Below are 25663 nucleotides of genomic sequence, written 5' to 3'. Positions count from 1 at the left end.
AACGGGGTGCCCTGGTTAACCCAGCTCACATGCCACCCTAACTATTCAGGGTCTGCCTGACCAAGGTGTGGTCTCTACTTCCCACGGACGGCACAGCTGAGGGCAGCGTGGACCCCAGCGACCCCCACGGGGCCCCGAAGGGAGCCCTGAGAAAGGACCGTTCAGACACGGAGTCCTTGCGCACAAAGGCTGGAGAGATGCAGGCTCGCCTGGAGCCTGAAGTGCTCACGACGAGACTGACGGGGCAGAGGCACCCACAGCGACAGGAACGCCAAAGTGGGGGGCGGGGGGGCAGAAAGGGGGTCACAGCGCCTGGGACGTCACTTGTAACTTTGGTTTCCTCGAAACAGTTCCAGGTGACGAGACAGAAAGCCAGACTTCGACACACCTGGGACACAGAGGCTTGCGACGCTATTCTCTGGGCATCTCTTTGTGCGGGAAATATTTCACAGTAGAAATGGGGGTGGGGGGCGGTGCGGGGATGAAAAGCAAGGGCGAGGGGAAGGGAGGAAGATGGTCACCTGGCCGACTACCCCAGGGGCTGGGGAACATGGACCCTGGAAGCCATTCATTTTGGGGTGACGAGCCTCAGAAAAGTCCCAGGCAGAACACAGCTCAGCCAGTGCCAATTCGGCGTCCAGTCTGAGAAGGCTGACGCCCACCATTTACTTCCAGAGTTCATTTAAGGTCAGCGGACACCCGTGGAAGTGTTTCTCTGCTGGGCCACCAGGTCCCAGGACATTCCCAGCCCCTGATCAGACACGCAAAGCCCAGCAAAGTGCAGACGCCACCCCAGAAAATGCACCCCCTACACCCAGGGAAAGGCAAGACCACGACTGGGTTGGGGGCTCCCCTACCGCCAAGAGCACCTGGACCGTCCTCAGACACGGGGTCCATAAATGCAGCTCTGCCCAACCTGCAGAGGGGCTGAATAAGTCCTAACCCGGAGGTTTCTCATGAAAAACCCTGATATCTGGCTCATCCTGAGCACCAGCAAAATCTGGCCTGGCTGAGGTCGGCCATGCAGCACCCGGGGCTGGAGCAACCTGCTGCGGCTCCCTGGCCAGCCTGCCCTCCTCCCCTGGTCCTCCCAGAACCAAGCGATTCGCACGTCAGAGCTCCTGCCCGCCGAGCTTTCTCCCTGGCCCGCGGGCCTCCGGTCTGAGCAGCTGGGAACGGATCCACCCAACACCCCAGCCTGGCCTCGTCGGTCTTCCGCCTGCACGCCTCCCGAGAGGGTCCCTGGTCAAACATCTCAGCCAGCAGATCACCCAGGTCACCCAGGAAGGGCTTCGTTTCTTAAAGGAAAGTTACCAAGCTAGTCACACAGTCGTGTCTGACCCCACAGGCTCCTCCGTCCAGGGGATTCTCCAGGCAAGAACACTGGGGTGGGCTGCCATTCCCTTCTCCAGAGGACCTTCCCGACCCAGGATCAAACCCAGGTCTCCTGCACTGGAGAAACCAGGGAAGCCTAAAATTTCCAAAGTACATCCCATCCTCCACTAAAACTTCAGAGCACCCGGGGACTCCTGAATTCACTGACAAACGCCTCTGTCATTTGAGCTTCATATTTTTCCAACCATATAAGAGCACAAACTGGAGAGTGCGGGGAGGGCCTGAGGCCGAGGACAGGGTCTGGCCACCCCGGGTTCGACCTTAGGAAGGTCCCAGCCAGTCTGGCTGCAACTTCCACCAACACGTTCACTCCTGCCTTCGTTCACTCACCACTTACACATGAAAAAAATAAGTGCCTGGCATAATTATATGTCACATATATACTATATAATGTAGAACACAGTTACAATTATAATTGTAATATGGAAATAACTGTATGTTATTATAATATATTGTGATGATTATATACACACAATTATCATAATATATTATAATATAAATATAAATTATGTACATTGTTGTGTGTGCTGTTTCAGTTGCTCAGTTGTGTCTGAATCTTTGCGGCCCCATGGACGGTAGCCCATCAGGCTCCTCTGTCCATGGGATTTCTCAGGCAAGAATACTGGAGTGGCTTGCCATTTTCTTCTCCAGGGATATTCCCAATCCAAGGATCGAACCTGGATCTCCTATGTTGCAAGCAGATTCTTTACCGTCTGAGCCACTAGGGAAGTACCATTATATAGTTGCATATATATTATATATAAAATCATTTCCAACAAGGTTTCCAGGTTTTAATATCCTCTAGAAAAGGTCAACTCAAAATGGTGGTCCTGGTTAGCACTCTGCACTTTCACTGCCATGGGTTAGAGAGTCGGACCATAAAGAAGGCTGAGCGTCCAAGAAGTGATGCTTTTGAACTGTGGTGCTAGAAAAGACTCTTGAGAGTCCCTTGGACAGCAAGGAGATCAAACCAGTCAATCTTAAAGGAAACTAACTCTGAATACTCATTGAAAGGACTGATGCTGAGGCTCCAATCCTTTGGCCACCTGATGTGAAGAGCCAACTCACTGGAAAACACCCTGATGCTGGAAAGATTGAAGGCAGAAGCGGAAGAGGGTGGCAGAGATGAGATGGTTAGATAGCATCACCAATTCAATGGGCATGAACCTGGCACACTCCAAGAGATGGTGAGGGACAGGGAAGCCTGGTGTGCTGCAGTCCACGGGGTCACGAAGAGTTGGACACAACTTGTCAAATGAACAGCAATCCTCTAGAACAGTGTTTCTTCGTCCTGGCTGCACAAGGAGGCCACCTGGGATCTTTTTCTAAAACACGATGGTGCCAGGAGGTCCGATTCAACTGGTCTAGGTGAGGCCCCAGTATGGACATTGTCTTTACTTTTTTATACTTATCTGCCTGCACCAGATGCTAGTTGTGGCATTTGAGATCTAGTTCCCTGACCAAGGATGGAATGCCGGCCCCCTGTATTGGGGCCACGTTAACCACTGGACCACCAGGAAATCCCCCTGCTGGATGTGACCTTTAGATGCCCGGAGACTCTGAAGCTGGGAGAGACTGAAGTAAAAGGAGAAGGGGTGGTAGATGGTGAGATGGTCAGATGGCATCACTGACTCAGTGGATACGAATCTGAGCAAACTCTGGGAGAAGGAAATGGCAAACCCATTCCAGTGTCCTTGCCTGGAGAATTCCACGGACAGAGGAGCCTGGCAGGCTACAGTCCAAGGGTCGCAGAGTCAGACACGACCGAGCGACTAACGGTCAGCTGCTGTTGCCCAGGGCGTGGGAACAGCCAGTGGGTCCAGATCCAGAGGTGGTTGTGAGTCAGGTCAGACGATGGGCAAACACTGGGAATGTACAAACGCTGGCAACCGTGTTTCTCCAGGGTGACTCTGCAGCCGCGGCCCCCAGGCTGGTGACCCATTGTGGACACGCAGTCTGAACAGGAAAGCGTACCTGACCCCAGGGTCGTCCTTCCACAAGACCAAAGGTGGGGGTGGCTTAAGGATGTCTGTGTCACACAGAACTGACAACCAAGGGGAAGGCGCCCTGTGTCCCCCAGACCCCTGCCACCCACAGTCCTCACATGGCCACAAGGAGCCACCGTTGCTACCACATCATGTTAGAGATGATGGTCAGACATGGACGTGTCTGCCACCGAAACCCACTGGACAGGTCTAAGGGGAAAAGGCAGACCCGTGCCCACTTCTTCCCAGGACATCCTGGGAGCTCAGGCCAAAAGCCCCAGCAGGCTGGTCCTGACCTTGAAAAGAAGCGTGTGTAACTCGATCAGCTGATCCATGGGAAAAGCAAACACCTGCGGAAACACTTAATCATTAACTGTGGTTGGGGCTGCGTGTGACAGGAGGGTACCTGGGGACTCTCGCATTTTGGATAAACAACGGAGACATTTTATCCTAAGTACTTCCTCAACACTGGGCAGGACATGGGGTGCAAGGTGCTTAGTCGTGTCCAACTCTTTGTAACCCACTGGACTGTAGCCTGCCAGGCTCCTCGGTCTATGGGATTTTTCAGCCAAGAAGACTGCAGTGGGTTGCCACTTCCTTCTCCAGGGGATCTTCCTGACCCAGGATCGAACCCGGGTCTCCTTCATCTCCTGCATTGCAGGCGAATTCTTCACCTGCTGAGCCATCAGGGTGCTCACACTGAAACACTAACAATCTGAAATTCGCACAGAAGTGGGCGTCCTGCATCTCATGGGGCAAAGCCATGGCTGGTGGAAGGGCTTCTCCAAACTGTTGGGGGGGGGGGGGGGACGCTCCCAGGAAAGGAAGCCAAGGACAACAACTCAGTCTGGAAACCAGCTTCCCCAGGAAAAGTCAGTCCCCAGGAAAAGGCCCCAGGACCCGCAAGGGAAGGTTCCTCACCACCTGTGGGCAGACGTTTCTAGTGTAACTCACCTCTCGGGGAAAATACCAAACTATACAAATACAAGTCGATAAAGTTCAACATCTCTCAGAATGTGTGTGCTTCACTGGCCCTGCTGGGCACCTATTAATAAGCGCAAAGGAAAGTAACAGTGGGAAAAGCAATTTTAACAAAAACTCCACATTTTGCTGCCTAAATGTTCCAAGAAAGCACACAAGTGTTCCAAGAAAACATAAAATCTTAAACTGTCTCCTGAGTCCCCTAACACCTGTGAGGAACGGGCAGCTAAGTTTTCCTCCTGGTTCCTTCCTCAGACACAGAGAAAATATGAAAGCTGCCCTGGGACAGAAGACACACAGTAAAAACAGAATGACTTCACCAAGGTCAAAGCTGCAAGAATCACATGTATGAAGATAACCTATAAAAAGGCAAGGGTTCCATCAGCTCTGGTTTATTTTATATGTGTGTGTATACATATATGAGGCTTCCCTGCTGACTTCAGATGGTAAAGAATCTGCCTGATATGCAGAAAACCTGGGTTCACTACCTGGCTTGGGACAATCCCCTGTAGAAAGGAATGGCTACCCACTCCAGTAATCTTGCCTGGAGAACCCCATGGACAGAGGAGCCTGGTGGGCCACAGTTAATACACACACACATAAATGTGGTTTTTTTGCAAAAAAAAAAAAAAAAAGTTTTTATTCAAGTGGAATCTCAGACACCTGACATATTTAACATACCGGAAGCAAGGTTTTGTGACTATTCATTTACTTTGTATATCCAAATATACTAAACTGGCTGGTCCTCATAGCAGTGAGACCCTGCTGTCCCAGGGGCTGCTCTGGCGTTCTGTGCAGACTCGAGAACTCAGGTCAAGGTCATGGCCAAGGACTGGCAACAGCCTCCACCAGAACCGGCAGGTCTAGAACTAGATTCGGGAGGGGCCCAGGTTCCCCCACTCCCTCGGAAAGTCACTAACAGAGGACGGTGAGTTAACACAGGCTGACAGGGAGTGGGGGTGCAGGGCAGGTGGGCTTTGGGCAGCAGTGGGCCAGGTGGAGGTTGAAGGCGCCTGGGAAGGTGCGGGAAAAGCACGCCTGTGTCTCAGTGCTCATTTAATCTGCGCTGCTCTTCCCTTTGGGCTTCCCAGGCGGCAAAGAGCCGAGCGGCCAATGCAGAAGACACAGGAGACGCAGGTTCAGTCCCTGGGGCGGGAAGATCCCCTGGGGAAGGAAATGGAAACCCACTCCAGTGTTCTTGCCTGGGAAACCCCACGGACAGAGGAGCCTGGCGGGCTACAGTCCACGGGGTCGCAAAGAGTCGGACACGACTGAGCGCACACACACACTTTCCCCTGCACCCGCACGTCAGAGGCAGTGAGAAGCGGCGGGGAGGCCCGGCAGCAGGGGTGGGGGTGTGGGGGGCGTGGGGGCGGCCCTAGAAGCTTCTGCCGCGCCAGCCCCCCAGTAACTGCGTCAGAATCTAGGAGGCATGGTCTAGGGGTCAGACCACACCCCCGAGGGCGGGGAGACACCGGGATTCAGGCCACCGCCACCTCCGACGACGACCCCTGCGGGACGCCGCGCCCCCAACCGCCCCAGCAGACGGACTGCAGCTGCAGCTCGGCTGGTGCCAGGCGGCAGCCACGCCACCTGCGAGGGCAGCGTCCCCTACCACACCGCAGGCCGGGGGGGGACTGCAGAGCCCACCCACCAGCGAGGCATCAGCCCGCGTCCCCCCACCGCCAACTGCACGTGTTGGGGTCCTGACCGCCAGCACCCGAGAAGGCGGCTGTGTTTGGAGCTCGGGACTTTCAGAGGTGATCATGGTAAAATGAGGTCACTGGGAGGGGGGCCCTGTCTGACGTGCCTTTTTGTACGGCTCACGGGGTTCTCAGGGCAGGAAGACTGGAGGGGTTCCCCACTCCCTCCTCCAGCGAATGCTGGGAAAGGTGGAAGGCGAAAGGAGAAGGGGGCGGCAGAGGACGAGATGGTCGGATGGCATCACCACTCAACGGACATGAACTTGAGCAAGCTCCGGGAGATGGTGAAGGACAGGGAAGCCTGGCTGGCGTGCTGCAGTCCACGGGGTCGCAGAGAGTCAGACAGGCCTCAGTGACTGAACAACAGACAGTGCAATGTGACTGGTGTCCTCATCACACAAGGAAGTCAGGACAAACACACACACACACACACACACACACAGAGGGGCGACCCTGTGAGGACGCGGCCGGCCACACGCCCGGGAGGGAGGCCTCAGGAGGATCAGCCCTGCTCACACCCGGGTCCAGGATTCCAGCCTCCAGGACCGGAGACAGGGAGTGTCTGCAGTCTAAGCCCCCAGGCTGGGGGCCTTTGCTATGGCAACCACAAGAAATGCACACGGGGTGAGGCCCTCCGGATGTTCTTAACTACATGGATGAACTACATTTCTGAGGAGAATCCCCATCAAGATGGGCTTTCTTCTGAAACCACTGTCTAGATAAACTCCATGTCTGTCCCTTACTGCATCTTCGGATGAACTCCAAGAAGGACAGTTGTCCTCTTTCCCCCATGAACTGCTGATGTCCTCGTCTGCCCTGGGTCTCTCTGCCTAGCTCCCCGAGCCCTTCCTTCACGCCTGGCTCACCAGACCACACTCACTCTCCTTCTCTCCCCTGGGAAGCCCTGCTGTCCACAACTCCCCATTAACCTCTGATGATTCTCAGCGAGTGCTCCGAAAACCACGCCATCACAGACACTCCAGTCCATCCCTGGCCAAAGGGGCTTGGGGAACATAACTAGATGAAACAAACATGCACCAATCACTTTGAAAGTCAAAGTGCTAGCTGCTCAGTCGTGTCCGACTGTTTGAGACCCCATGGACTGTAGCCTGCCAGGCTCCTCCTCGCGAGAATACTGGAGTGGGTAGCCATTCCCTTCTCCAGGGGATCTTCCAGACCCAGGGATCAAACCCAGGTCTCCTGCATTGCAGACAGATTCTTTACTGTCTGAGCCGCCAGAGAAGCCCAATCACTTTACTGCAGAACTTACTGGCATGCTTTCTGTCGTCGTCTCTCAGAGTGGCTGATGCAATGTATTCCCAAAGCCACTTAACCCCTGAATCACCTGCTCCTGGAGAGGGCAAATGTCACCTCCCGCAGTAGGCATGTCACACGCCTGCAGGGCATGTCCCGCAGAGCCCAGCTCCCTGCCGAGCACAACCGCCCTGGGCGCTTACTGGGTAAAGACAAGTACGGCTGGGAGCTGAAAACACTCCTCTACCCAAAGGAAAAGGGCTCCAGGGGTGTTACCGCTGCTCAATATCCTTCGGCCAAAATCCATCTCCCCAAATCAGAAAAAGAACTGACGAGCCAGGTGCTGAATTAAAATGTCTCCGCTGAGGATCATTGACCGTAAGGAGGAGGATCACACGCCTTCCTGGCATGTTCTATGTGGTTACTGGCATGTTCTGTGTGGTGACTGGCCTGCAAGGTATCGAGAGGCATTCTAGGTGGGTTAACGGAAAGGCTGGCATTTGGAACGTTCACCAGATGGACCCACTTCCCTTCCACGCAGCAGAATTCCCTTAGGAGCCTGTGCTCCTTGGAGCATAGGAGCGGGGTCCCCACAGCTTCCACCTCCCCGCCTCCTGGAGAGAGCCCGCTGCGGAGTTTGGGCTGCAGGGGGGCTCCCTTCTGAGCTTCTGCTGTAAACGTCGTTCAGTTGTGTCCAACTCTGCAACCCCACGGACTGCAGCACGCCAGGCTCCTCTGTCCTCCACTATCTCCTGGAGTCTGCTCAAACGCATGCCCATTGAGTCAGTGATGCCATCCAACCATCTCATCCTCTGTTACCCCCTTCTCCTTTAGCCTTCAATCTTTTCCAGCACCAGGGTCTTTTTCAACGTAAAGAGGGCCACGCGATTCTAAAGAAGGCCTGTTTTTTGATCATAGGCCCACATTTTGGTTTTCTTCCAGCATAAACGAAGAGATTCTGACCAACCAGTGTGCCCCCCACTTCTAACCTCATCACAAAAGACGTGGCTCACTCATCTAACACTTTTGCAGGAGCAAGAATCCATTCACGCTGAAGAAAAGGGGTCCCTGGGATATCAGGACATGAGGACTAACAGGTCAAGACCTCCTCTGCTGGGAGGCGGCCCCGCCCAGCGCCTCGCAAACCCAAGCTGTTGTTCCATAGGCCTTGTGTCCTGGGGGACCAGAGGCCTGGACTCTGACGGCCACGGGGCAGATGTCAGGGGGCTAGGAAAGGAAACCCCCTCAGTCAGGCCCCAGACATCTAGAGATCACAGTGAAGGAGCATTTCCCCGACTGGAGCAGTGAATCTGCCCCAATCCTGCAGCAGCCATCAATATAACCAACACACAAGCCAACAGATACGTGGGTACACTGTTTCAGGGTTAAAAGGTTGAGGGAGAGAATTATTTTTCAGATACTCGGCTTCTCTGTGTGGAAAAGCCATGAGCACTTGGAAATAAATTATTTAAACCAGTGAAAATGCTCAGCAAGTGCTAGATAAGAAATTAATTAATACACAAAGTTAACTAAGTTGCTACATTTGCAATAAATAATTTAAAGGCATTAAAAATTCTATCAGAGTCCCAACAATAGCCACAGACATATAAGAAAAAGTATCTAAAGCAACCTACGCTAGACCTTTATGGAGAAAATTAAAAGGACAGTATTCAGAACAACAAAATAAGAAAGACACAGGTCTTCATATGAAGACCAGATGGAGAGATCCACCATAATCATGGAAGCTAAGGCTTAAGATTTTAACGATAATAGTTTCTCCACAAAACACAGATTTGAGGTAACTTCCAACAGAAACCCTGGCAGGACTGTTCACAGAACTTATTCTGGTCGTAACGTTTGCCGAAAAGGAGAAAGAGCCGAAAATAACCAGGACAGGGACGTCCCTGGTGGTCCAGTGGTTAAGACTCCACCCTTCCAACGCAGGAGGCACAGGTTCAATCCCTGATCAGGGAACAAAGATCCCACATGCTTTGCAGCACGGTCAAAAAATAATTAACAAAAAAAATATACCAGGACTAACTTTGGAAACAAAGAGATGCCAAATCTTCCTAAACAGTTATAACACAAGATCAGGATGACTTTGCTACAGAGACAGATACAGATCAATGGGAAGAGCAGAGAACTTGGCACAGGCCTTGCAATCACGGGGATGCAATGTGTGTCCATGTGTTGGGAGGAAAAGAACCGATAAATGCATGATGCTGACATCGTGGGCTGTTCACTCGCAAAGTGTCAGAAATGGAGCCCACCTCCCCACACACGAGCCAACGCCGCACACGCTAAAGACCTAGGCATGAAAAAGCAAAACTACAAACGTCTGGAAGGAAAAAACACAAGATCTCCTCCTCGAGAGACGCGGGTTTGGTGCTGCTGTAACAAATGACCACAGGTTATTGGGATAAAACAACAGAAAGGCATTCTCTCACAGTTCTAGAGGCAGAAATCCCAAATGAGCCACACAGGGCTAATGCCAAGGTGTGGTCAGTGCAGGCTCCTCCTGGAGATTCAGGGAAGAATCTGTCTCCTCGCCCTTCTCAGATTCCGGGGCGCCCCCTACTCCCCCGCGCACAGTCTCTGCATTGCTGTCCCCTTGCCTTCTCCCTCCTATACCTGCCAAACCCCCTCTGCCTTCCTCTAGTAAGGACCCCTGAGATGACAGTCAGCGCCAACCCAAACCGTCCAAAACATCCTCCCTACCCCAAGATCCTGGACTTCATCACATCCACAGAGCCCCCTCTGCTATTACATAAGTCCCCTACATTCAAACCTTCAGGGTGCAAACGTCCAAAGATGCGACGTGAGGACCATCAGCGGCGGGTGTGATCAAAGTGCAGCCCGCCCCCCGTCTCCTGTCTGACCACCCCTCAGCTCTGCCATCCCCCACCTCCTCTCCCTCCTTGAGTCAGTAACTCTCCTTCCCTGCTCACCCGATGCCAGCCCGTGTGCCGGCTGTTGTCCTCTACTGCTGTACTTTTCAAGGTACTGCACTGCTAAGATTAAAACTGCTTTCCTTATTTTTTGTTTTTTAATGTATTATTTGTGTGAAAAGTATTACAAACCTATTACAGCACAGGACTATATACCGATTGTTTTAGTTGGGTATCAAGGCTAACTCTGCTGGAATGACAAACAAATTGGACTTACAGATGTGTTCGCAGAACAGAAACTCATTGGTACGCAGGGGACTTACTATAAGGTCCCATTCGTGGCATCCAGAGATTACAGCCTGGTATCTTTGGGGGCCAAGACTCAGCTGACCAAAAACCTACACAGCATATTAAAAAGCAGAGACACCACTTTGCCAACACAGGTGTGTACAAAGTTACTGTTTTCCCAGTGGTCATAAACAGATGTGAAAGGCGGACCATAGAGAAAATCGAGCTCTGAAGAACTGAAGCTTTCTAATTGTGGTGCTGGAAAAGACTCGTGAGAGTCTCCTGGAGAGTAAGGAGATCAATCCAGTCCATCCTAAAGGGAATTAACCCTGAATACTCACCAGAAGGACTGATGCTGAAGCTGAAGCCCTAATACTTTGGCTACCGGATGCGGAGCCAACTCGTTAGAAAAGACCTTGATGCTGGGAAAGACTGAAGGTAGGAGCAGAGGACAACAGAGGATAACACGGTTAGATGGCATCACCAACTCAAAGGGCATGAATCTGAGCAAACTCCGAGAGACTGTGGAGGACAGGGGAGCCTGACATGCTCCCTGGGTTCCCCAAGAGTTAGACAGGACTTAATGACTGAACAACCACAACATAATTGTCACTATGTTTTTCTACTTTTTTATGTTTATGATGTTTATAATTAAAAATAAAGACTTAAAAAAAATTAAGGACTATGACATCTGCCTGTGATGGTCTTATCACCTCCTTCCTGGGGTACCAAGCACCCTCCTATTCACCAGGGAAGACGAAGGACAGAGGGCAGAATGCTACATACACATAATATATATTATTAAAATGTATTATGTAAGACATAGTAACATGTTTATATAAAATACATTACATATGCTGTTTATACATAATACTATTAAATACTAACAGACATTCAAACACTGTGGAGGAGGAAATGGCAACCCACTCCAGTATTCTTGCCTGGAGAATCCCAGGGACAGAGGAGCCTGGTGGGCTACGGTCCATGGGGTCACAAGAGTCGGACATGTCTTAACAAATAAACCACCAACACCACCTTTCAAATACTATTATTTATTTCATCTCTAAGTCATGTCCATCTCTTTTGCAACCCCATGGACTATAGCTCGCTGGGCTCCTCTGTCCCTGAAATTCTCCAGGCAAGAATGCTGGAGTGGGTTGCCATTTCCTTCTCCAGGGGAATCTGCCTGACTCAGGAATCAAACCTGGGTCTCCTGCATCGGTAGGCAGTTTCTTTACCACTGAGTCATCTCGGAAGCCCAGCAAAAACAAATATATTACGAAAATATTACTGACAGACAAAAACATATACAATTTTCACCCGTATATATTAAAACATATATAATATTCTGGGGTGACATGTTCTTTTTCACAGCATCCTGAGGTTGAGAAAACCTGGGGCTGACAGCACACAGTGATCCGCCCTGGTCCTGCTCAGATATGCAAGGTCCTCTTCAACTCCTGGGCCATTTCTGCCTCAGGCCAGCCTCCTGGGCAGTTTCTCTTGGGCCAAGGCCTGAAAGTTGGGACAAAGGTCTCTAGCCCCGTCTTGTTCCTCCGGTTCTGAAAGGCCTGTCGTATTTGGGATCAAACACAAAAGGCAACATCCAAACACGCCTCTGGGGCCTGCACGGCTGGTGGTCTACAGACACTGGGTGCCCTGCAGCCCCCAGGCTCCCGAGGTTGGGATGGGTCCCCCTGGGGAGTTCTGGCCAGCTTCGAGGAGGGTGAGGGGCGTGGGGACCCGGCCGGGGCACCTCCCCCCCTTGCTCCCCCTGCTGGAACCCCGTGGGAGTGCAGCCGCACCCTGGGGCTCCCCTGGGAGGCGACACCCACCCAGACAAAGCACCCCCGAGGGCACGCGAGTTCTTAGAATCCAGCTCATGGTGGTGACGAGGGGGGGCTCTGTGTGTGCCCCTTCGCTATTAACCAGCATTCTCTTTGTGCGTGAGCCGCATCTGGCTTGGCTGACGGTGTTGGCGTGAATCAGACTCAACAGTCTGCCTCCAGCCTGGCCCACCTCCCAGCTGCCCACTCGGTCTGGACAAACCACAGCAGAGCCCCTGGACGGACGGCTGGCGGAAGGCAGCGCCAGCTCAACAGCAAGCTCTGGCTTTTGAAGGGCTGCCCGAGGTCTCCGCTAAACTATGGGTTGTGTGTGAGTCACTCAGTCGTGTCCGACTCTTTGCGACCCCATGGACTCCTCTGTCCGTGGGATTCTCCAGGCAAGAACACTGGAGTGGGATGCCATTATCCTGAGTCTCTTGTGTCTCCTGCATTGCAGGCAGATTCTTCACCATCTGAGCCACCAGGGAAGCCAGACGATGGGTTATCGGCAGCAAAGTCTGGGCAGAGAGTCTGGGAACTGGGCACATCAAACAAGGCTGCAGAGCTGAGACGTCCTGGGGGGACGAAGTGTCCCTGAGACCTGAAAACCCAGCTGAGTCTGTTACAGAAAGGCGTTCAGTTTTTCAGATCCAGCATGGGGGCTCCCAGCAGCTTTCTGCACCAGGTATCAGGTGCTGCCCTGGGGGCGGGGGGCAGGATACTCTGTCCAGGTGCCAAGTCCCTGACCCTGCAGGAAGCTTTGTGGTCACTTGCTGGGGGACGGCCCTGGCTGCACCCTGGGTGGGGCTGCAGCTAGCCCGGTCCTGCGATCCCCCGTAATGACAGTGTTTAAGCTGAGGATGGGTTTTGTTTAATTCCTATCATCCCAGGCTGAGGGAACCTGCAACCATGGTTTCCAATTTTTTCTTCTTGTTTTCCCAGGAAAGGATCTTAAAGAAACACCTTCCCCTCCAGGGGTTTAAAGTCACCAAGCCACACTCCCAGTGTGAGTTGGTCCTGCACGCTCTCTGGGGATGCCCCCCTAAGTGGACACATCTGTCCAACAGCCCAAGGGCCTTCCATGCCCCCTACAGCCAGAAGAATGAGGTCCAAACACCAAGCCCAGAAGTTGGGTCTGACTCACCTCAGCATAGCCTGGGGGAACCCCACAGAGAGATCACCCAGCTGACAGAGCTCCTCCTTGGAACCCCTACACTCAGCCTGTCCCGGGAGTTCCCAGCCTCACTGAGATGCGGGAACAGGAGGCTGTCCTGGGATGCCAGAGTCACTCATATTCAGGTGCCCCCAGGAGGTATACATGCCCGACCAGGGTTGAGAATCTAATGCATTTCTTAGGATGTCATCCAGCTTTTTCCCAGGAGCAGAGACCCCCTCGTCGTGAGCGGCCTCCCTGCAATGCTGTCCTCTGGCTGACCCAACAATCCACCCTTCCTAGTCCTCAGGACCCAGGCCAGGTCACGGAGCATCTCGGTGACCCCTGGCGGGAAGCCATGTTCAGGGAGCATCTCAGTGACCCCTGGCGGGAAACAAGCTTCCCTTCGTCCTCTGCTGACCTCCACGGGAGGACAGCTCTTCCACACGCTCCAGTGCCGCACAGACGGATGGACTGATGGACACGACGTCTGAGCGTGCAGAGAACGTGAGCAGGGGAAGTGCTTGGGTACGAGACAGGTCCACAAGCCACGTCTCTGCAGACGGCGGGGAGGCGGTGGGAGCACGCGGAGGCAGCGCGCACAGTGCTCCTGGGCACGGCTCTTTCTTCCTTTCCCATCCCCGCCCTACAGAGACGCGACAGTCACAGCAGCGCGGGGGGCCTCCGGGGCACACCTGACAACATTGAAGAATCCGTGTGCGTCCGAAATGTGTATCTACTTAAGTCTAGACAAGACACAGGCTTCCCGGGCAGCAGCGGTGGTAAGCATCCGCCTGCCAATGCAGGAGACACGAGAGACTGGGTTCGATCCCTGGGTGGGGAGGATTCCCCTGGAGAAGGGAATGGCAACCCACTCCAGTATTCTTGCCTGGGAAATCCCATGGTCAGAGGAGCCTGGGCGGCTACAGTCCATGGGGTCATAGAGTCAAACACAACTGAGCTTGCACACGCATGCAGGGAACTAGATCTCACATGCTGCAACTAAAAGACACGACATCTGAGTGGCAGAACTGAGACTCATTGTAGGTTCATAAAAAGATTCGACGACATTAAATTTTCAGAAATCTGAATTTAAATACGTCCGGTTAAAGTACTGTGATTTGAAATTACCATGGTCATTAACTTTAATATGTATTTTGCCTCAGAGTGGGTGATTAGAAATTTTAGAAGCTCTTGTGTCTACAACCCTTTGAAAAAAAGCTCATGCTTAAATTTATGTTAATTTACATTTTTATGAAAATCCATCCAGGTTCTGTACACTGTGAACATATTCAATTCTTAATTATTCAGATGATCACTCTCAATGGAACATAAATTATGTAAAAAAAAACCTGGATTGTAACAACATGCATAATAATTTTGCTAAACAGAAGGGAAGACAAATACATTTTATGGAATATATAGTAATTAACAAACGATGTTTATAACTTACCTGAATATCATTGGGCATCAACATAGTACCCAAGTGTACAAATAATAATTAACTCCAGTCACATTGGTATATTGCCAGCTATCAATCGTATAAAATGGTAAATGTCCACACATTTAAATTTATGTCAGTATGAAGGTTAATCTGTGAAAAGCAGAAGGAGAAAACATATTTTATCTAACAGCTTGCCAGCTTGATTTATGATTTTTAAATAGGAAGGACGTGGCTTGTTGAACTCCATGTGGAGTCCTGCTCCAGCCCCCGAATAATAAGACAGGCCTGCTGGGAGGTGGCGTGTGGGCCACTTCTCACACCAAGCTCTCGGCAGAGTCAAGGTGTAAAAGCTCGGAGACCCCCAGGAACAAGGCGGGAGCAGCTGTTTCTTCGGGACTGTGGACTGGCCCTGTGCATAAAGTCAGAGGGGCTGCAGGGAAACAGGCGCCCAGCACACAGCCCGGGGCTCAGCGCTCGTGTGCTCACTCCCTGGTGAGGACCCTCCTCTTAGCCGCAGACGGTGTCTGCTCCCGTGTCCTTTCACACAGAGAGGGGGTGCTCTGGGTATCTTCTTGGTGGTGCTGGTTCAGTTGCTAAGTCATGTCCGACTCTTGCAACCCCATGGACTGTAGCCCGCCAGGCTCCTCTGTCCAAGGGATTCTCCAGGCAAGAATACGGGAGTGGGTTGCCATTTCCTTCTCCAGGGGGATCTTCCCAACCCAGGGGAGGACACTAATCCTATAGGATCAGGGCTCCACCTCGTGACGTTGTTTAACCTTAATGACATCCAGGGAGGCCCCATCTCCAAACACGGCCACACTGGGGGTGAGGGCTTCAACAGATGAACACAAACGTTCACTTCACACCATCTGGGAAGGCCCACCTCTGCTCCCGAGCTCCCGCACACGCCGGGCCATGCTGGAGCTCTAGGCTGGGAGGCCTGTTTCAGGGCTGCAGGAACGGGCATCAGGAGAGGACCCCCTGGTGCTCAAGGCTCCAACAGGACCCAAGCATCACCTGCTTGACGCCATCTGGGACGTGGTGACTGTGTCAGCAGAAGGGGCCAGCGCACTCAGGACCTCCAGCCCAGCACTCACCAGCGCCCGGAGCAAAGGAAGCTCACAAAGCACCTTGGCAGCCGCCATCCCCACCCGCCAGCTTCCTGCCTGACCTCGCTCGGAGGAAGGAAGGAAGGATGCCCAGGAGAGGCTCGGACACCAAGAACGCAGACGGGGGCCACGAGCATGGCTTCTCCGGTAACTTTAAAAGAAACCGCCTTTTAAAAATCCAGATGCAGATCAGAATTATCCTGGAATTTTTTGAAAAATACAAATGCCAAGATACTGCTTTTTCCCCCCAAAGCTCCAGATATGTTTCTAATGAGCAGCCATGTTTAAAAATAACTGGATTATGTGAGGACCTTTTACTTTTATCTAGTTTGTTTCACTTTTTCTATTTCATGTTCAGTGCTCCCATTTCATTTAGTTTATGTTTTCCCATTTCTCCATCTCTCTTTTTTTTTTATTTCTCAAGCCTTATCAAGCGTAGTAGAGAAGCTTTTGTGTGTATATATATGTTATAGTATGCATACACACATACTACATGTATACATATACACTATATATACATATACATATTACAGGATGCATAATATATATATTTTAGAAAACATCAATTTTCGCCTAAGTAAAAAATTTCTGACCTGTTTATTCCACTTGTTTGACTTAGTATGAATAGAATGCTAGACTTCTAATTTTAAGCAAATAGATATGCAACAAGCAACAAAGGTTTACTATAGAGCACAGGTAACTATAGTCAATATCGTGTAATAATCTATAATGGATAATAATCGGGAAAATAACATATGTGTATATGTGTTACTGAATCACCCTGCTGCGCACCTTAAACACTGGAAGTCAACTATATTTCAATAAAATATACATATTAAGAAAAAAGAAAAGAAACTGTCTTTTAAGCATCCTCTCCCATATTTCGAATAGCTTCCTCGGAAAGCGTTCTTACAAGTGAATGAGCTGTGTTATCAGCGCGTGTGTATTTCTCCGTGGGCTCCCCCATGAGAGAAGGAAGCCAGGCTGCCTTCCAGAAAACCGCCCAGTTCACGCTAGGGCAACGCGCAGCTCTGCAGGTCAGGGTGTGACCCCGCACGGCAGGCAGAAGAGGCGGGCATCGGGCACAGTGGCCCCTCCACACGCCTCCCAGAGCCCGCGCAGAGGGAGAACGTGATGGAAAATGCACGCACACACGGATCCGGGACTCTCCAGAGACACTGGTAAGGGCTGCGCCTCACAGTCCCACAGCCTCCTGGGCTGAGAAGCGAGCATGCCGTCCTCCACCCAGCGTCACACAGTGTCTCCCACGTGGGAAGAGTGATGGTGACTTCCTGACGGTGTTTTATAAACCTACTTCATTAATTTTTTAAGCATTTGGACTTCTGTCAACTTCACTAACAATAAAAGGAGAATCATTCCCAACACTCATGGAGGACACAGTTTAAAAAAAAAAAAAAGTCGGGGAGGTGGGGAAGAAATCAATTCCAGAATTCGAGACCTGCTTCTCCTTCTAGCTGGGACCACGGGCGGCTGGGCCTGCTGTGATCTGAGCTTTCCGAGCGGAGTGAGGATGAATGTCCCAGATGCCGCCGAGCAGGCTGACGGCTCTGCTGGTTTCAGCGTCTGTACCACTTCCTGCGGCTTGGGAGTGAGTCATCCCCCAGGACCGCTCGGCTGCCGCACAACGAGGGCCTACTGTGGAATCCTCTCCCCTGATCAGCCAGGCCAACACCCCCGAGAAAGGCCACTTCACACCCACAAGCCAAGGGGAAAGTGAAAGTGTACGTGCCAACTGCTCAGTCGTGTCCGACTGTGACCCCGTGGACTGGAGCCCGCCAGGCTCCTCTGTCCATGGGATTCTCCAGGCAAGAAGACCGGAGTGGGCAGCCATTTCCTTCTCCAGGGGATCCTCCTTACCCAGGGAGCGAACCCAGGTCTCCTGCCTTGCAGGCAGATTCTTTACCATCTGAGCCACTATGGAAGCCCCTGGGAAGAGAATGGGTCCTAAATCCATTACTGAGGTCCTTACAAGAACGCCATGGGAAGATGCAGACCACAGGCAGGAGAAACAGGGAGATGGCCAGGTGATGACGGAGGCAGAGGTTGGAGGGATGTGTCCATGGGTCAAGGTCCAGCCATCACCAGGAGCTTTTGAAAGAGGTGAGGAAGGATCCTCTCCTGGTATGTGAGTTGATGACTCCTTGATTTTGGACTGTGACCTTCAGAATTGTCAGAGAATAAATTTTTGTTGCTTTAAGCCACCACCTCGCGGCCACTTACTCCAATAGCCACAGAACACTAATACGCCAAGGATTTATACTCAAGAGAGGAGCACCATTCAAAACTCTTTTCAACTGATTCCTCTTTGGGCAAACCGCACACCCAAAATCTCACACCCTGTAACCTCTTCAGAATAACGAAACAATCATAGTAATAAATAATCACACTGGCATTTATATAAAGTCGCTTGGACTTCCCTGGTGATCCAATGGTTAAGACTCTGTGCTTCTAATACAGGGGACGTGGGTTCAATCCCTGGTCAAAGAAGTTCCGCGTGCCTTGCAGCCAAAAAACAAAAGGCCCTTGGAAGCCACTGGCTAGTAAAGTGACAGAGAGAGGAAAGAAGCAGAAGGGAGACAGGCCTTGGGGAGTTGCACAGACTGGGTCTCAACGCTGGAGCCCCTGGGCAAGGATGCAGTGAACGCATCCACCTTTACATTTCCTGTTCCCTCTGCCTGGAACTCACCCTTCCCTGCTCCTACTCCCAGCCACTGAGAAACGCCTTCCCTGACTGCCCTTTCTCAAGCTACAAAACACACACAAACACAGCACATGCTTGCCTGGCTGAAATTAACACCTTGGTTTTTGTTAAATCTGTATATTTTTTATTTTTTGTCACCATCCGGACAGTCAGGACGGAGCCTGCTATTTGTACTGCTGCTTCTTTAGCACCTAGTCCAACTGAGGACAAGTTTGAAGAATAATAAACAAACAGTCATGGGGTCCGGGACTGTAGGGGGACCTGCAATCAACACAACGAGGGCAAGACAGTTCTCTCCAGAAAATGTAAAACCTCTCGCCCTTGAACCTCGGAGGCGGGGTGACCAGGAAGCCCAGGCTGCCGATGGTGGTCGTGCAGATGCTGGAGCAGAGAGAGGGAATGGGATAACAGAGCAAGCGGGAAGGCAAGCGGGTGGGGAGGAACAGAGTCCAGGCCGGATGGAGGGAGGTGGAGGCAGACACAACACAGGGGCAGAAGAGGCAAAACAGTGAGCGAGAGCCCTCCACTTCCAGGTAGACAGAGCAGCAGGTGCTGGGTTTACCCTCCTGCCTGAAACCACCGAAATAGGCTCAAAATACATGATACATGGTTTTCAAACATGCAGGACCACGATGCAAAAGAGCCAGGAAACAGACCAGGTGAGTCCTGGGGCTGCTCTCTGCTTCCTGCGTTCACAGTGTCTGGGCCACGGTCCAAGAAGGGACCAAGTGATGCTGGGCGAGTCCTCTGAGTGGAGGCAACAGGCTGAGAACGCAGGGGGGCCAAGGTGAGAACCGCCCCGGGGGGCCGAGAACAGGAGAGGACAGACTGGAACACAGAGGCCACGAGGGACCTGCAGGGGGTCCTTGGAGCCTTCCGAAGGATGAGATCAGCCCACATGATGTGACCAGCCTACCAGGGTAACGGCAGGTCAGAACGCACATGGATCGCACAGGTCCAGGAACACCGCCTGCTCCCACTGGACAGACTGGGAAACCTCGTGACTCACGGAACACAGGACACACAGAGGGCTGGCCTCAGCAGTGGGGACACCAGGCCCTGACTGAACGCTGCTGTCACCTGGCGAGCAAACACAGGAAGCAGGACCTGGACGGATCAAACTGCCTGTAACTGAATGTTAACAAGGAATATCAACGAAACAAAGTCCCAGAATATTTACCCAAATTCAAAAATATACAGACTCAACAAGAAAAACCCACAGTTTACAAAGCTTAGCAATAAAAATATTACTATATTAACGAAACAATAAAAAATGATCAGGTATGCAAAGGAGCAGGACAGTACGAACCACAATGAGGAATATAACCAACCAGTCAAAACTAACCAAAACTGCTACAGATGTTATAATTAGCAGAAAAAGCATTAAAAATTATATTAACTGATCTCTGCATGTTCAAAAAGGCAAGCAGAGACATGAAAGATAAACCCAAATCAAGTGTTCAAAGATGAAAATGACAATATCTAAAATGAAAAATACACTGGACAAGATTCACAGTAAAACGGACAACATATAAAAAGATGATGAAATTGAAAATATGGTAGAAAAGCAATACGAAGAAAATAACAAATTACTAAAAGAGAACAGATTATCAGAAAGCTACGAAACTTCAGTCGGCTTGATACATATAGAACCAGAGTTCCTGATGACAAAGAAAACATGAAATTATTTGAAATTTTGGCCAAAAACAATACTAATTTGATGAAAACTATAAACCCACAGGCTCAAGAAAGCTCAGTGAAACCCAAGCATAAGAACCGTAAAGAAGACTACACCAAGGCACATCATAACAAATCAAAACCAAAGATAGTGAGAAAAATCATAAAAACAGAGAAAGGGAAAAAAAATAAACACACATTATATTCAGAAAACAAACTTAAGATTGACAGTGGATTCCTGGTTGGAAACAATGCAAGTGAGTGGACAGTGGGACCATGTTTTTAAAGCATTTTCCCCAAAAAATCAAATGAGAATTACTTGACTAGGGAAAACGTCTTTCAAAAATGAACACAAAATGAAGACTCTTCAGACATATAAAAGCTGAAAGAACTCAAGTCTTCCTTGCAAAAGACACTAAAGGAGAAATTTCAGGCAGAAAAAAATGATACCAGAAAAAAAGTGAAATTACACAAAAGAATGGAGACAACAGGAAATGGCAATCACATGGGTAGATACACGGGTTTCTCTTATTTAAACCTCTTTATATACATATACATATATGTATATATACTTACAAATGTGTATTTATCTATAAACATACATACACATTTAGGAGTTTTTAAATATGTAGGAAAAATATACGACAACAAAAGCAGAAGAGTTGAAAAGGGGAAAAGGCAGTACATCATCGTAAGGTACTTACACTATACACGAGCTGGTACGATATCCCTGAAGAGACGGTAAGAAGGTAAAGATGTGTGTGAGAAACCCTAAGCAACCACTAAAATAATAAAACAAAGAGCTATAGCTAATACATCAACAAAGGAAATAATATAGAATGATAAAATTCTACTAATCTAAATGAAGGCAGAAAGAGGAGAATAAAGAACAGATGGGACAAGAACACGAATAGCAAGATGACAGATTCAAATCAAACTAGTATCATTTTCACATTAAATATGACTCAACTCTAAACTATTGATAATAAATGCACATTAAAAATAAAGACAAAAGCCAATGGAAAGTAAGAAGCCAGGAGAACACATACCAGATTAAAGCTAATCAAAAGAAAACTAGAGAAGTTACATTTTTTTCCAGAAAACTGACAAGAAGAATGCTTCCCAAATTATTCTCTGAGGTCAATATTACTACCTTGATACTAAAAAGAAAGCAGGTCGATATCCTTCACAAACATAGATGCAAAAATTCTAAGCAAAACTGTGGGAAATAAAATCCAACAATATATAATACTTCATAACCAAGGGTGGTTTATTTCAGGAATGTAAGGTTGATTTAGCATTTGAAAAATCAATCAATGAAGTTCACCATATTAACAAATTAAAAATAAAAACCGTAAGATCAATTCAACAGCTGCAGAAAAAGCATTCGACAAAACCCAACCTTGATTCATGACAAGAACTCTCAGCAAACCAGGACTAGGAAGAACCTGACAAAAGGCATCTCAGCAAAGCCCACAGCGAACATCACACTTCACAGTGAAAGACTGAAAAAAGTCCTCCACAGATCAGGGACAAAGTAGAGATGTCCAACTTCACAGCGTCTGCTCAATAAAAAGAAAAATAAATAAAACACGTCCTGATGCGAAGGGAAGAAATAAAACTGTCTTTATTTGCAGACAACATCACTGTCCATGCAGAAAATTCATCAGAATCCTCAAAAAAAAACTACTAGAACTAGTAAGTGACTTAAGCAAGATTAGAGGATACAAGATGAATAGAAAACAATCCATTGTGGGGACTTCCCTGGTGGTCCCGTAGCTAAACTCTGCACCAACAATGCAGGGAACAGGGGTTCAATCCCTAGTCAGGGAACTAGATTCTACATGCCACAGCTAAGACCTGGTGCACCCAAAATAAAGGAATAAATATTTTTTAAAAAAACAACCCACTGTGTTTCTACAGAGTGGTAGGGAACAACTGGAAATTGAACCTTAAGGACAACACCGTTTATAACACTGACCAAAAGCATGATGTGCTTTGGGGAAAACCTGACAAGTGAAGGACTCACACACTCAAAAGGCCAACCCAACGCTGGGAGAAGACTTCAGAAACAAGAGGCGGCCACTGGAGGAGAGCCCCGAGGTTCAGGCTGTCAGCAATCTCTGCTCCAGTTAGGGGCCCGGTAGCACGGGGCGTCCCCTGCAACGTGGGGATGACAGGGAGCTCGGCTGACTTTCCTGGGAACAAATGTCGTTACTTCCACCTTGCAGAAAAACGTGACGCAGAAGCAATTGGCTCTGGGGATTCTCTTCCCAGAAGTCCCCCCAACCAGATCGCCCCGCCGCGCCCCCACCCCCAAGCCACAGGGCATGGGGCGTTCTTTGCTTTATTTGAACGGATGCTGCCTACTGGTACTTTTGATCAACAGATACAGGGTGGAAGTGAAGAGAACAGAGGAAGCGGCTTCCACGCAAAAACTTGGAGGCGGTGACACGTTTGGCTAATTGATGGTCTGGGCAGTTAAAACAGCGTTTCCTTCCAGGGTGGGAACCGAAGAAAGGCAAGAAAACGTCACGTTCCCACCCTAGGCCGTCTAACAACGCTTTCTACGAGTCCACAGCTCAAGTCCAAGTCAGAAAAACAAACGGAAACAACATTCGGGTCCTAACTGAAATAGATACAGGCCTCCAGAAGACACCTGCAGATGGCATGTTTAAAGAAGCCTGTCAATCCACATAAATAAACCACACCATGCTTGCCCACATGCCAACATGGATCAAATTAATTTCAGCCCAGGTGTTCAAGCCTCTAGAAAGTGCTGGAACTACAACCCAGTGGGGTTGGTACAATCTCTAGCCACCACCTGTGACACTTCAGTAGATTGCTGGAGAAAAATCCCAGGTCACCAAGGGGCTGGGGGGTGGTGGGGAGAGGGAAGCAGTGGGAGTCTGGGGTTAGCAGCGGCAAACTGTTACAGGTAGAATGGATAAACACCACGGTCCACAGATAAACACCACGGTCCATGGGCGAACACCATGGCCCACGGATAAACACCATGGTCCATGGATAAACAACATAGTCCACGGATGAACACCACGGTCCATGGGTGAACACCACAGTCCACGGATGAACACCATGGTCCACGGATAAACAACACAGTCCACAGATAAACACCACGGTCCATGGATGAACACCACGGTCCACGGGTGAACACCACAGTCCACGGGTGAACACCACGGTTCACGGAAGAACACCATGGTCCACGGGTGAACACCACGGTCCACGGATGAACACCATGGTCCGTGGATAAAAAACACAGTCCACAGATAAACACCACGGTCCATGGATGAACACCACGGTCCATGGATGAACACCACGGTCCACGGGTGAACACCACAGTCCACGGGTGAACACCACGGTTCACGGAAGAACACCACGGTCCACGGGTGAACACCACGGTCCACGGATGAACACCATGGTCCGTGGATAAACAACACAGTCCACAGATAAACACCATGGTCCACGGATAAACACCACGGTCCTACTGCATAACGCAGGGAGCTCTAGTCAGTGTCCCATAAATAAACCACAACGGGAACCAATTCTGAAAAGAATGCATACATGTGTATAACTGAATCACTTTTCTGTACAACAGAAATTAACACAACATTGCAAACCAACTATCCCTCAATTTAAAAAGGAGAAAAATTGAAAAAGAGAAATCCTGGAGGTGGGGGTGAGGACGGATGGTCACACAGCCCCTCCTCCCTCCCAGAGGACCCCTCGTCACAGCCCTGTCCTGGCCGCCCAGTTATTCCTCATTACAGAACCTCCACTCTTACACAGCAGAGTGGCCACACTCCTGCTTCCCCTTGAAGCCCCGCGAAAAAAGGAGAGTGATTTTGCTTTTAACACACATGAACACAAAGACAGAAAAGGAGCAGCTAGAACAGCAAAGCAGACACTCCTTGCTGACTGAAGGCTGGTCAGCGTGGCTGGCACCAGGCGTGAACCGGTACCAGCTTGCAGCACGGAATTCCAGAAGGGCTCGGAAGTGACCCAAGGGCTTCTCACAGTGGGCCAAAGGCAGGAAGACCGGTTCAAAGGCTGTCCGGTAGCAGCCAGACCCCTGGGTCCTGTCCTCCCACTGGGCAGCTGGGTGACTCTCCTCATCCCCATCCCATGAAAGACAGAAAGTGGACATTCTGGAGGAAGACCCTGAACGTGGGGGGCTGGAACCACATAGGAACAAGGGTGCAACAGCAGGATATCTGCCCCCCACCACGGCCTCTTCCCCTCACTGGAACCCTGAACTCAAGATGTCTCCGAGGAACTTAATGAACCCGAGATAAGAAGTTCATTTCCAGATGTCAGGATTCCCCAGTGAAATGGTCCATCCCCCCCTTTGACCCTTCACATGGGATGACCCACCATCGACCATCCTTCCCATCACATTGCCAACAGTCCATCTCAAATAAACAGCTGAAGACAGACCGACTCCGAGCAAATTAAAAGTAAGATCACAAGAGAGGACAGGGTGGCAGGGGAGTGGGTGGACGTGGGGTACCGCGCTCTCCACGGGTGCACCAGGGCTACCTCCTCAGATGTGGGAGATCGGAGAGCAGGCAGGAGTCCCTGACCCCCAGCAAGGGGTACACAGATCCTCGCAAAAGGAAGGAGAAAAAAGAGCAGAGTGAGCAGGACCGGACCTGTACCCACGGGCTGGGGGAACTGAAGCAGGGGTCAGATCCCCACAACAGGGCAACTGTCTTGGACAGAGAGCAAGCATCTGAGGCTGCTGGCGAGTGTCACAGCTGATCTGTGACTGAATGGAGTGAGAACCACATAGACAATCCTGGCCGCAGCCCTACGGACCCTGGACAGGGACGCAAGTTCCCTGGAGCACAGAGCGGCTGGGAGCTGTCGGCTCCTGACTGCAGGGAGATGGCCTGAGGGGACACGAGGGAGACCACGCTGGACCAGAGGCTGGCAGCCATGGAGGCAAGGCGATACTGCTGAGTCACGCGCGGGGAGTGAAGCCATCTCTATAGCCTCTCTCTCCCCTGGAGTCCCCTGGCATCAGCAGCTGAAAACAGAGAAAGACCCCAGAGAGGATGGCCATCTGAGCGCCTGATAGGCTGAACAGAAAGGGACCCCAGCTGGGGGGCCCTGGAGGGCCTGCCTCACCCAGCAACAGAGAAGGACCAGTCAGGGAGGCCCTCTGAACGCTGCCAGAGGCTGGAGAAAGACTAACAGAGCCATAGCTCGGACGGTGTT

At 50.5% G+C, this 25663-nt stretch overlaps 1 protein-coding gene across 1 annotated transcript in view; it reads right to left on the bottom strand.

The window, feature by feature from the left end:
• SHANK2 (SH3 and multiple ankyrin repeat domains 2) overlaps positions 1–25663 on the bottom strand; it is a 552597-nt gene that overhangs the window by 465128 nt on the left and 61806 nt on the right. The gene's annotated exons all lie outside the window — the stretch shown is intronic.

The sequence above is a fragment of the Dama dama genome, chromosome 2 (genome assembly GCF_033118175.1).
Source record: "Dama dama isolate Ldn47 chromosome 2, ASM3311817v1, whole genome shotgun sequence".
Taxonomy (NCBI): domain Eukaryota; kingdom Metazoa; phylum Chordata; class Mammalia; order Artiodactyla; family Cervidae; genus Dama; species Dama dama.
This window is presented reverse-complemented; position numbering and strand designations above follow the sequence as displayed.